This window comes from Octodon degus, unplaced genomic scaffold (assembly GCF_000260255.1).
Source record: "Octodon degus isolate 3935 unplaced genomic scaffold, OctDeg1.0 scaffold00107, whole genome shotgun sequence".
Lineage (NCBI taxonomy): Eukaryota > Metazoa > Chordata > Mammalia > Rodentia > Octodontidae > Octodon > Octodon degus.
Window position 1 is genome coordinate 2,635,895 of NW_004524683.1, and position 13,172 is coordinate 2,649,066.

Below are 13,172 nucleotides of genomic sequence, written 5' to 3' on the forward strand. Positions count from 1 at the left end.
GCTTGCTTGTATAGGATGAATGTCTTAAGACTCCTTTGTGATATTTTATGTTGTTGACCCTGGCCTCAGGGCCTGCTCTTGAAAAGGCCAGATGTGTATTGATAAAAGCTCAGTGGCTTTACTTAGAAAGTTCTAACCATCTTCTGTGTACCAGTTCAGCTTTATTTGGGCTCTCTTTATAGAATTTTCTCTTTACTTTTCAACCTTCTAAATTGTAGGTTGTAATTATGAAAGTTACATAAACTTCAATAATAAAGCATCGTACCCATATGTCCAATTTGCACTGGAGTTTTTCAGTCCACTAATTATGCCCATACTGTACAAGGAGGAGTAAATGTGCAGTCAAGTCTCATTTTTTTTTTAAATTTTGTCCTGTTTTTGTGAAGGAGAGTTAGGAAATATATACACATACAGACATTGCCTAAAACGTGGCTTTGTCTGCATCTGTTGACATGGAGTCTTGGAGGCACAGTGATCTAATAAGGTCATCTATTCCTAGGATTGAATCCCTTTTTGAAAAAGTGATGTAAAGTCTACTTTGGGAAAGTTTTTAGCCTCCCTAAACTTCGTGTTCCTCACCTAATAAATATCTTCACACCCAACTCGTAGAATTGAGTTCAGAGTAGCTCAGTGACCAGAGGTTAGGTTTGTGGGCAGACGAGTGAGTTGTTGCTGTGTATTTGTGAGAAAGAGGCCCTCAGTGGTGCTGTGTTGGTTGCTCTAGGAGCAAACCTGATAGGCAGAGGGCTGCTGCAGTCATCCACTTGAGATGCTAAGAATCTAAAGTATGGCTGTGACTGAAGCCCAAGAGGAGGGAAGAGCTTGAGAATGAATGATGTAGAATTAAGTTTTAGGGTCTGAATAGATGTACTTGATGGGAGGAAAGGAGTAGTTCTTAAAATTTAGCGAACATCAGGATCATCTAGAAAGCTTCTTAAAATTCAGATCACTGAGTCCCACCCCCAGAGCATATGTGTATGTTTGGGGGGTTTGTTTGTTTGTTTGTTTGTTTGTTTGTTTTGGCAGAACTGGGGATTGAACTCAGACCCTTGTACTTGCCAGGCAAGCGCTTATTCTACTGAGCTATCTCCCTGGCCCCTACATATGTATTTTAGCATAGCCTTTCCCAGCAGTGGAATGACTAAATACAGATTCTGGAAACAACTGGCATTTATATTACTGGCTGAATCTAGGGCCTTGAAGTAGAAGTATATTCCCATTCCTTTATTCATTAATTTTTTTTTTAAATGAGGAACCACTTTCTTGCACTGCTAATATCTTTTCTACTTTTGTAAATGGAAACATTTCAGCATTAAAAAAAAAATGAAGCATGAAGTAAGAGCTGAATCATAATTACAAGGCTTTAATTTTTTTTTTTTTTTTTGGTGGGGGGAACCAGGGATTGAACTCAAGCCCTTGTGCTTGCCAGGGAAGTGCTTATTCCACTGAGCCATCTCCCCAGCCCCATGGCTTTAATTTTGATTCAGTAGATCTCCAGGGGAACCCAAGAATTCACATTTCTAGCAATTCTGGGTGATAACTGGTCTGGGAACCTCCCTTTGAGAACCACTGAAGTAGTAGATAACTTCTAAATCTTTCTGTTTTGTGAGTTTTATTTAATATATACCCTGTCTTTCCATACTTGTCTCATGGATTGTCCTATTTGGTGTAAAGATTGTTTTAAAATAATAATAATTGCTGACTAACACATAGTTGGACCTTAGTTCACAAACTCATTTCTCTCCACAGTTCTGGTGGCAGACAACTGAATGTGAGCCAAATCAAATTTCTCTATAAGGTCAACATTGAACCTAACCATTGAATTCGATTCAGTTCTTGTGAATTATGCATAGAACTATGGCACTTACCTATGTGGTTTTTACCATTTAAAGCAACTTATGTATATGATTCATTTAATTTCTGCAACCTAAAGATACTGTACCAGTTTACAGATAAGAAAGGTGAGGTACAGTAAAGCAATTTACCCAAAGCTACAATCTAAAAAGTGCTAGAGCTAGGATTCAAAATCAGGCTTGTGGGATGTGACGCATGCTTGCAGTCCCAGTACCGGGAGGCTGAGGCAGGAGGATTGGAAGTTTAAGCCTAACATGGACAATTCAGTGAGATCCTGTCTCAAAATTTTAAAAATAGGGGCTGGAGATAATATAGCTTAGCAGTATAAATGCCTGCCTGGCAAGTGCAAGGTCCTGAGTTCAATTCCTGATACAAAAAGATTTTTTTTTAAATATTTTTTAAAGGGGTGGGAATATACCTCTGCTTCAGGGCCCTAGATTCAACCAGTAACACGCATGCCAGTTGTATTCAGAATCTGTAGTTAGTCACTGCACTGCTTGGAAAGGCTATGTTAAAACACATTTTTCTCAGATCTGGATCTATAATGTACCTCGTATTATTAAAAGATTCTGTGTTGAGTTTGCAACATGCTCAGTGAGAAAGTCTTTGCTGAGCCCTGTTGTGTCCTAGGCCCAAGACAGAAGGTGCATACGAGAGCCTTGACTTTGTGGTACGGTAGGGGAAAGAGAGCTACATGTACTTCATTTCACAACATTGCAAGATGAAAATATCAGTGGGGTGCTAGAACCCAGATAAGGGAAAGTGCTCCTCTAAGAGAATTTGTGAAGGCTCCCCCAGAAGAGGTGCACCTGGGAGACAGTATTCTACCCTTCAGAAAAATGATAGTGACAAGAAAAATATGCTTTAAAGCGAAAGGCCACACTAATGCTAGGGGTGGAGAGGCATCAAACAGTCTCCCAAGAGGCCTTATTTAAGTGGTACCCATTACTTCAGTTAATTCAGCCTTGTCCAAGTGTAGAGCCTGATTTTCATCAGTAAGACAGCTCCCATTTTACATGTTCACAGGGACTAATGCAGAGACCAGAGTGTCACTGTCTGGTAAAAACAGTTGCCCATGATTAGATGAATACAATTTCCTCTCCTTCACTGGTACTAAAATGACTCCTGCATCTCTTAATCTTAACAACCACAGCTGCCCAAGCCAGACACATTTTTTTAGATTCATAAAATTTAATCAATTCAGTCTGGTTTGGCTGGTTGGGTAACTATGTCTCTTTGGGATGAGTTTGCATATCTTTGTTGTGATCTGTTGTATATGAAAATTTCAGTATATTAAATATTTTAATAATGAAATAAAGTCAGTAGGTACTGTATCACAAGACAAAATGAGAACTATCTTTTTTAATCTTAAGTACATTTTTTTTAAATAAAAAATGTAGCCTGGTACAGTGGTGCATGGTCTTAATGTTATTTGTGCAGAGATTTCTTGAGTTGGGCATGGTAGCACAAGCCTGTAGTCCTAGTTAACTCAGAGCTTGAAGCAGGAGGATCATTTGAACCCAGGAGTTCAGGCCAGCCTGGGCATCAATAACAAGACCCCACCTCAACAAATACAAGAATAGATTCTGGCCTTCCAATTTCCTACCTGTGTGACTTAGGCCTGGTCCTTATCCTATCTCATCCTTCATGGGGATAGTTTCCTTACAGGGTTGTTGTAAGGGTTAAAGATGATGGAGACTAAAAATATCATGCCCATTTTTAGGAAGATACTAGGAAAATACTAATCTGTGATTAAAAAGAATAAACATCAGTTATCCTGAAAGTCACACAGAACAATTCTTTCTGATTCTGAATGAAACTATTACTGAAAGCATGCGCATAACACACACCCATGTCCAGCACTCTGCATTGATCCCTCCAATCCTTAGGCCAAGGATCCTCGTATGCTACTGGTGAGAAAATAGGAGCCCATGTTAAGGGACTTGCTTGAAGTCAGCACACAATTCTAATGTAGGCAGTGTGGCTCCAGAATAAGGCGTGGTGGGAGGCATAAAACCTATTCCACTGTGCGGTTGTTACCAAATAAGATTAGCTTGGGAAAGTGGCTCATAAATGCTTTGTGCATTCTAAGGTTGTGCAGCAGGTGGGCTGGGCGTCAGATCTGGTCTGGCTGTTATCCAATTCTGCCACTTAGCCAGCTGGTATGAAATTGAGCAATTAATCCTCTGGACTTTCTCAAATACTAAAATATACAGGACCTATGTGATAGAGTTGTTCTGAAGATGAATAAATACTTGTAAACAGTTTAGAATAATGCCTAACATAGTTCTAAATATGATGATGCAGATTAGGAAACAAAGCTGGGCATAGTGGTATGTGCCTGTAATCCCAGCACTTGGAAGGCAGGAGGATCTCTGTGAGTCCTAGGCCAGCCTGAACTGCTCAGATCCTATGTATAAATCCTCAAGTTAAGAATCGAAAGTTACCAGGCAAGGCGGTACATGCCAGTAGTGCCAGCTACTGAGGAGGCTGGTGTTGGAGGATTGGGAGTTTGAAGCTAGCCTGAGCAACCTGGTGAGAATTTTAAGAGGATAGAGAGATTGCTCAGTATGAAGGCCCTGGGTTCAGTCCCCTGTACAGAAAACCTAGGGATGAGTCTCCAGCTCCTGATTGCTTTAATCTTAGAAGTATTTCAGGATTGGGGATTTAGCTCAGAGGCACAGTGCCCTCCTGGCAAGTGGAAGGTCCTGAGTTCGATTTCCAGTACCAAAAATAAAAAAGAATAAAAATTTGAAAAATATCTAAGGAGCATTTCTAATTGTCAGCGTTAAATATTGTTAAGAGTTGTCCGGATTCCAGACAGTATATGTAAAAGTCTTTAGCACAGTGTCTGCACTGAGTAGCAGTTTCCTGGATTATTGTCATTTCCTCAACACTGAGTGCCTACTAGATGTCACAGTGGTGCAAGGCTCCATGGAAGATACAGATGTACAAGATCCTCTCAGCACTTTCAGCTAGAAATCTACAGGGACTAATGTAGATGATGCAAGGGTTTATTTTTTATTTTTTTTTTAATATTTATTTATTTTTATTTATTACATTTATTTATTGTGTGTGTGGCCAGCTCAGCCCACCAGGGGGCGGGGCTGGCTGGCATGTGGTGCTGGAGATCGAACTGAGGTCCCTGTGCTTTGCCAAGCTTGTTTCAAGTAGGTGCTTTAGACCACTGAGCCATTTCTCCAGCCCCGATGCAAGGGTTTAAAATGTGCCAAATACTTGGTGAGAAACAGAAATATAGCCTGAGAAGGGAACAGCCTCTCTGGTGGGGAAATCCTACAGGGCTTCCTGGAAGAAGCAGTGTTTAGGGGCTCAGGGCCTAGATGGCCATGCAAGTCCTCTGTCAGTGGCCTGATACTCCTGCCTGTGGCTCAAGGGCCACTGCCTGTCCTCAGTGGCCTTTGCTGCACAGCTGGGCAGGGCTTTGTGGGTGAGGGTTGGGGCATGTTTACAGTGTAGGTAGCCTCTCCAGATCTGGACACTGGTTGTGTGGTCAGATGGGCAGCATTCTTGGGCCCTTGTTCATCCACCAAAACCATAAGTTCTTGAGAAGGCAGAAAGGTCAGCTTGGCCCACTGGAGAATGACAGATGGCCCCACGGCAGGCTGGCTGGAGGAGGCAGGCAGGCTTGGTCCTCAGTTGGTCTCAGATGTTAACTGAGAACACCAGTTTCATCTACTGTAAGGTGGGGGCCTATGAACATTTAATAAGATGAAGATAAAGGAAGATTTATTTTAAATGCCTAGCTTGGGGGTTGGCACATTCAAGAATACCCAACTGGCAGAATTAGTTTTCATTTACTAGACTTCAGATTTGTATTGCACACACACCTATTATATGGCTTGAGCCCCAACTGAGACAAAGGTCCTCAGCCCTGCTCCGGACCCCACCCAGAAGCCCGTTGGACCAGATCACTTGTCAGTAGCAATGTAAAGGAACTAAAAGTTCACTTGATCTAAAAGTATAGCACTTGAAAAAAGTGCACTGAGTGGGCTGCTGCTTATCATTCTGCGAAGGATCACAAGTCTGTAAACTGGGTCGCGTCCCAGTGCCCGGCCAGGCCTGGCCTACAGACTCTGACGTCACGCTCAGGCAGCGACTTCCCATCTCCAGGCCCTGTCTTATGCTTGCCTGACCAGTGACCTAGCTAGCCTGTGGCCCTCTCCAGCAGGGTGTCAGACCCCTCCATGAGATTCAGATGAGGCTCCAGGCTCCAGAAGGGAGAGGCAGCCTCCACCTCTAGGACAAGTGGCCAGGTGCCCTTTGGTTATCATACTCTTCCGGTGATGGTTATCCATGTGTTTGCCATCTCCTCTAGTTCTGGACAGGAGTGTGCTTGCGCCAGGATCCCAGGCCGCCCCCGAACGCTGACGCCCTCATGGCAGGGAGGGGAGGGGCCCCCAGCCCCGCCCCTGCCATCCAGGAGCCACCACCTACGCTGGGAGGGGCCATCTGCGCCCTTGGCCTTTCGGAGCGCCCAGAAGGGGCCAACCTCCGAGAGAACCGACCGCAGGTACCCGGAGGGGCCGAAGATCGGAGCCTACAGGGGTGGGAGCCAGGGGTTGAACCTGAGGGGTGCAGTTGCGAACAGCAGCTGGGACGACGGCTGAAACCCGGGGGCAACACAGGGTTTTTGTCCTCAAAACCCTGCGTGCCCCGTTCGACCACAGCTTGTGGGCCTTCGTCAAGTGGCCCTGGTGGGCAGCGTCCACCCTGCTCAGTCCCCCATGCGTCACCCAGTCCTCTGCACCCCTGCGGGAACCCAGAGGGGCCACCCAGCAAGCAGGACACCATCCTTCTGGGGGCCACACACCCAGCGTGCAGTGCACCACAGCCCCTCCGAGTCCAACCTTTCTGAGATGTGTTCCTGACCCTGTCTGAGCATCACCTCGCTACAAGTCCGCTCTTCTATCCTAGGAGAGGACAATGCAGCATCCTCCATCTGAAGGTGCTAGGAGCACCTCAAACTTGGCCAGCGCCTGTCCAAGCAGCTTCTTCATCCCCAAACCTGTTCCTCTCCTGTGTCCTGCCCAGCCTTTGGCCCCTTGGACGGCTGCGACATCCCTCAACTCCAACCTATGCACACAGCCCATCTCCTTCCCGCACACACAGAGCAGGTGTTTTTCTGTGGCTATCAGGGCTGCTAAGCTAGGGGTTGCAATCCAGCCTATATCTCATTTCCTGACCCTTACTGCCCTAACAGTGCCACCTAGCCTACTGGTCTTACTGCTGGGCTCAGTATGCTCACAGAGCCCAGAAGGCCATCTCCACCCTGGCATAAAACGCACCCGTAGGGGACCTCTTCTGGGGAGCAGTCTGACCTCATCCCTGTGTCAATCTGTCTCCAGGTCTCTAGCATGTTTGTTTCTTCTCCATGGTTCTCCTTCGTCTTTCAGCAGTTTTTGTTTTAAGTACTGAAAATCAAAACCCCAGGCATTCTACCACTGAACTACAGCCCCAGCCCTTTTTGTTACTTTTTATTTTGAGAAAGATTCTAAGTTGCCCAAGTGGGACTCGAACTTGTGATCTTCCTGCCTTTGCCTCCTTCAGTATTAGTGGATTACAAGTCCACACTACCACATCTGGCTTACTGGCATACTTTATGGAGCCCTTGCAGTTTTGCAGGCATGGTACTGGGCACTATAGATACTGTCACTTCAGACATACAGCTCCCTGCTCTATTGTGGCCCACAGCCATAACCCCAGAAATGACAACATCAGAAACAGGTTCTGGGAAGGCTTTCAGTGAGGCAATGTGGTGCCCAGAGCATTCTGGGAGTGAGGACAAATCCTGCCAAAGCCTGAAGTGTATGTGAAGCAGCAGAAAGAGGGTGTGGCCTGTTGCAGCTCAGTGCCTGAGGAATCCAGATTTTCCATCCAGGCTAGCTAGGTAAATGGGAGGAGAGTTTCTACTGGGAGCAAAGCCGTCTGTATCTTGGGTATCTAAGACAAGGACCTTGCTTCTTATGAGTTTGGCAGGACCCCATGAGAAGTGTACATAGGTCAGGGAGCTTGCTCACAAAGTGACATGGCCTTCCTCTGAGATAATATAGACACATCCTCTCTTATTCACCTTGTAAACACCAAGATGTGATGTTTTGTTGAAGGTTAGCTATTCTTTCTGTTTCAGATCTTAATACTTTACGTTAAAATTCTCTGTAAACAGCGTCTTCTGCTGACTGCAATCATTGTGCAGTTCTTCCTCCCATCAGGAGGGGGCTCCACATGATCTCAGCTTTCTGCATCCTGACTCTTCATCTCTTCCTCCTCTATGTCCTCCCTCTGGAATTCCAAGACCTACACACACGCAGCAGGTTTCACTGTGTTGGAAATAACTAGTGGGCCCTGGGCAGGGCATTTATACATTTGAAGGCGACTGTGCTACCCCCTTTGGGTAGGATCTGCAGACAGACCATTCAACTCTGGGTCATGGTCATCTAGTTCTGTTTCCTTATTACATATGCAGAAGGGATGGAAGCAGCCTATACAAAATGGGACTGAATTTGCTTCAGTTTGAGGGGGATGCAAGAGAATGATTCCCAAGGAAGACAAGATGCCCTGGGTCTGGGAACTGACTCTGTCTGGTCAGTTCTTGCCAGTCCCTACCCTACCCTGCCTTCGAGAATCCAGCCAGCCTCTGTCCTGTAGAAAAGAGAGGAAGAAGGGGCTTCTGGCCTAGCAGAGGTCTCTGTCCCTGCACCTGCCTATGATGGGAATGCAGGTGTGGCCTGCACACGTGTGCCTTGGATCTCAGCTGGCACTTGCTGGGCACAAATGTTGAGAATTCTTTATGCCCAATGGCTCCTACATGGCAACTGAGGACCTGTCCCCTCTCCACCATCACCCCTGGCCCACCACACCACCCTAGGTCACACAGCATGGCCAGAAGGCAAGGGCTAAGGAGGTGCCCCACCCAGCTCATAGGACCTTGACTCGGTTACTTGATCTGAGAGAGCTACAGCCTCCTCCAGGTGGGGACAGGGCAGTAAAGTCATTTTTTTAAAGGAGCTAACAGTTGCTGAGATGTTCACTTCCTCCTCCTTCTTGTTAGCATGAGGGCATTCTCTTTCCAGGGTATTTGTATTGAACCTTGGGGTTGAGGGGGAATCCCAGCCACCAGGCCTGGATAACTTAGCACTGATGGGATAAGGAAATGGGGCTTCCTGATGCCTATGCTTCTTCCACTGGGGACCAGCACCTACAGGGTCTGAAGCAGGGCTCCCATCTTGAAAACCTGAGCCCCCACTTGTGGTATGGCTCCAACCTGAAGCAAAAGGAAAGTGGCTCTGAAGACTGCATTAAGGGGCAGAGCTGCTAAGTGAGCAGATGGGAAGCTGGGCATGGTGACGGGTGTCTGTCATCCCAGCACCCAGAATGCTGAGGCCAAGGAGTGCCACAAGTATGAGGCCTGATATTCTGTGTTACAGAACACAGCCTGGGCTACACAGTGAGTTCAAGTCCAGTTTGAATTACATATCGAGATACTGTCAAAAAAAAAAAAAAAAAAAAAAAAAGAGGCGGGGTGTGTGGCACACAGATGTGGTCAGTAAGCAGACCTTGTTGTAAACCTGGGGTTGCATGAGCACCCATATTCTGATGGATGTAGGGTATCCCTGTCCATTCCCCTCCTAGTCCACCAGCTGTTTATGAAGCCCTGAGACTGAAAAATCCTCCATGGCCACCTCTGGGGCCTGCGTCACCCACCACTCTCTTCCAGTTGTGTCTTTGCTGACTGCTGTTCTTGCCTTGACTGCCACCACCACTCTGGCCTGCCAGCAGAAGGCTCCTGAGGGCTTTGCTCAGTGTCTGCCTTGCGCCCACGCAGCCTGCTCTCATGCATGCCACTCCTGGGGGGACTTACAGTCAGCAGAATTGTGCTTCTCACAGTCCTGGAGCTGGGCAGCCCAAGATGAAGGCAGTTCAGTATCAGGTGCTCCCCACAGTATCACTTTTAAGAAGACCTTAGGAATCAGGGAGTCACAGGTTTTGTGGATACCATGGCCCTTGTCTGAGCCCCTCAGTGTCTGGAAGAAAGGAGCTCCCCAAAGAACTCCCCAGGATGCGAGAGCCTTGTGGGTGTATTCTTTCTTTCTGGGAATGAGGAACCATTTTCTCTGTCAACTCCAAAGCCTTACTTCCAACCTTTCCCTGGTACATAGCAGTGTAGAAATCTGTTTTCAAGTAAAACCCTTCTCTCACCTACAAACAGCTGCACACGCCTCAACAGGCCTGGCTGAGGGGTATGAGGGTTCCAGCCCTTTGGACCCTCTCACTCCTGAGGGAGAGGAGTGTTCTTTGCCTCTCCAGTGTCCTCCCTCGTCCTTCACGGAGCTGGCTCTGCCCAGCAACCACAGCCTGCACTGCTTGACCCAGCAGGACAGCCCTGGATTCATTTCCAGCTGAGAAACACCATCCACCGTGCAGAGCAGCTGAGTCTCTTTCTAAGCAAACAAGTGGGCAGGCCCCTGTTTTACATCAGGATGACAGAAGGCATACCCAAGGGCATCCCATGCACAAAGCAGGACTGGTGGGGTGAACAGCTCAGCTGGACAGCTCTGAACCCAGATGTTCCCTTCCCTTCTCAGTCCTGGCTCCTCTCCCTGGACGCCATCATGCCCATCCCTGGCCTCCAGAGTGCCCTGTGCTCTGCTGCCTCTGTGCTGTCTTAACAGGGAGACACACCCCTGTGAACCTCCAGCCAGCATGTGACATTGTCTAGTCATGCATCATCTTTTATTCTCCACATGACTCTGACCAGAGAGGCCTTGGCAAGGCCCCTCAGAGCATGGCTAGCAGGAACCCCTTCTCTCTGTGTGACTCAGGGTTCCCAGGGCCCTTTAGGGCTTGGCTTATTTGGTATTCATAGAAATCCTATAATCTCTGCTTCCTGGGTGAGGAAACTAGAGCCGAAAGAATAATGCTGAGGCTCTCTTCTAAGAGCTTTTTTTGTTATTTGAGCATAGGTCTTGCTATGTACAATAGTTCAGGTCAGATTCCTGGCATTCCTCCTGCCTCAGCCTCCCAAGTGCTGGGACTACAATGTGTGCCACCATGCCTGGCCAAGAGCTTTCTGTGTATTTCCTCATTGGATCCTTGTGAAACCATCATCACCATTTCAAAGATGAAGTTGCTGGCCCAGCATGTCGGAGAGGGGGTGCTGTTCTGGCTTGTGATGATGTTCTCTGAGCCACTCCATACCCTGCCTCGTGCTTGCCTTGAGATGACTTACCTGAGTCTGACTAGCTGGGACATGGTGGGACAGACATCCATCTGGATCTTCCTGGCTTTGCAGCCCATGTTCTAGCCCCCAACAAGATAACACTCAATGTCAGAAAGCCCCTGTGAGAGTGCTGACCATTTCTCCCTGTCAGAACTATTGTTGGTCCTTGTGCCTGCCCCACAATCCTTCTTAGGACCACCTTTGGAAGCTGCTGGACACTGGAGTTTGGTACATCCTGGAGGATGAGGATCCTCGAACACAGAACATCAGAGCAGGGAAGGCCCTTGAGCTCCCCTTCTGGTCTACTCTCTTCCCTATCTGGAAGGAAGAAGGAAACCAAGAGCAAGCAGGACTACAACCTGCCTCAGGGCACATAATTAGTGGGAGCCCAGTGGGTGGGAAGGAAGCACCTATCCCAGGCGCTGCCCTAGATGCTACCCCAGGTGTCACTGCCGGGAACATGTCTGTCACGGGCCCTTGTCCATGGGCCTGTCCCTTGTAATTTGACCATCCTAAGCCTGTGCCCTACAAAACCTGCTCAGCTGGCTTGGGAGGGACTGGGTTGGGGGTCCTGGGCTGGAAAAGGCTCATCCTTCCTTTTCAGATCCAGGCAGGGCCTGAAGGAGAAACAGGGACAAGGGGCCACCCAAGCAATGCTCAGCTATGTCACTGAGGCCTGAGAGTTGTGTCACTATCCAGGGTTTCCTGATGGGAGACAGACTCAGGTGGGGGTAGAGCTGACCTCACAGCTGCCGCTCTTTCTAGGACAAGGGTGCAGGTTCACACATCCTGTTTCTGAGGTTCATTTCTAACACCCCTCCTTTCTGCTAATCTCCCATTCCCTATAGGATAAGGAATCAAGATGTGGGTTCAAACTATGGCTCAACTTTGGTTAAAGTCACGCTAGGTCCTAGCCTCAGTTCTCCCATCTGTAGGATAGGAGGCCATGCTAGCACACTCTCCCAGGCATTTTGAGGTGTCTAAGGAATGAAAGATAGCACAGGTGAAAGCAGTCTTTGGTGGAGGTTGTAGGGCCCCAGAGGGGGTGGGAATCGGCAGTCTGTCCTTTCAGGGTGGAAGGAAATGAGGGAAGCAGGCCTGGCACCTTCCAGTCATTAAGCAACAGGAATCAGGCTTCCTGACAGAGAAGGAGAGGGACCTAGGACTCAGGATGCCCTCCCAGTCCCTGGGACTCAGTTGTCAGCCCAGGGTGGGGGATTAGGCCTGTGATCTGGGTAGGGGCACCTGGGTTGGGCGTCAGACACAACGATGGTGACTCACAGCTCCTGGGGGCCAGGAACAATCTGGGTGGAGCCCCCCTATAGGTGGGTCCGTCTGGCACTCTGACTCACAGGCGACCGCACTGTGTCAGGTGGGAGCTACTGCAGACCTTGCACTGTGCTATATCCAGCTCTGTTCTGGGTGCTTCCCATGCGTGGATACTTTGCAGGTGACAATTCTCCCATTCAAGTACTAACCAGGCTTGATCCTGCTTAGCTTCTGAGATCAGAGGAGATTGGGCCCGTTCAGGGTGGTATGGCCATAGACAGCAGATGACAATTCTACCACTGGATCAACCAGTGCTGATGACCAAGCATGAATTCTTGGTCCTTACAACAGCCTTTTGAAATAAGTAGTGTCATTCCTGTTTTACTGCTGAAGATGTTAAGGCTCATAGGGGTACTGTGTGGGCTGGGAAGCAGCTTCTGATGTGTGTCAGCACTGTGACAATAACTGCCTCAGAGGGAAACAGCTACATACTGGGCTTTGCCTTCACGGCTGGTGATTAGTCAGGTAGCAGATGTCAGGCCTGACCAGAGTCCACCCTTAAGAAGCTTCTGGTTGGATGTCAGAGATAGTCACATAAAAACCTTTCTTCCTACTCCCTAAGGGCCTGGGCATACACCACCACTCACAGGCAGTGACAGCCAAGGAGATGTCCACCTAGGTTAGGTGGAGGGTTAGGCAGTGATTACCCAGAGATCCAGCCAGCTAGGGGGCTCTGGAGAAAGAACACCTGTGGGGTAAGGAGAAATTTGAGCTTATGGCAAGCTCCCCTGCTTCTCTCAACACTGGGGAA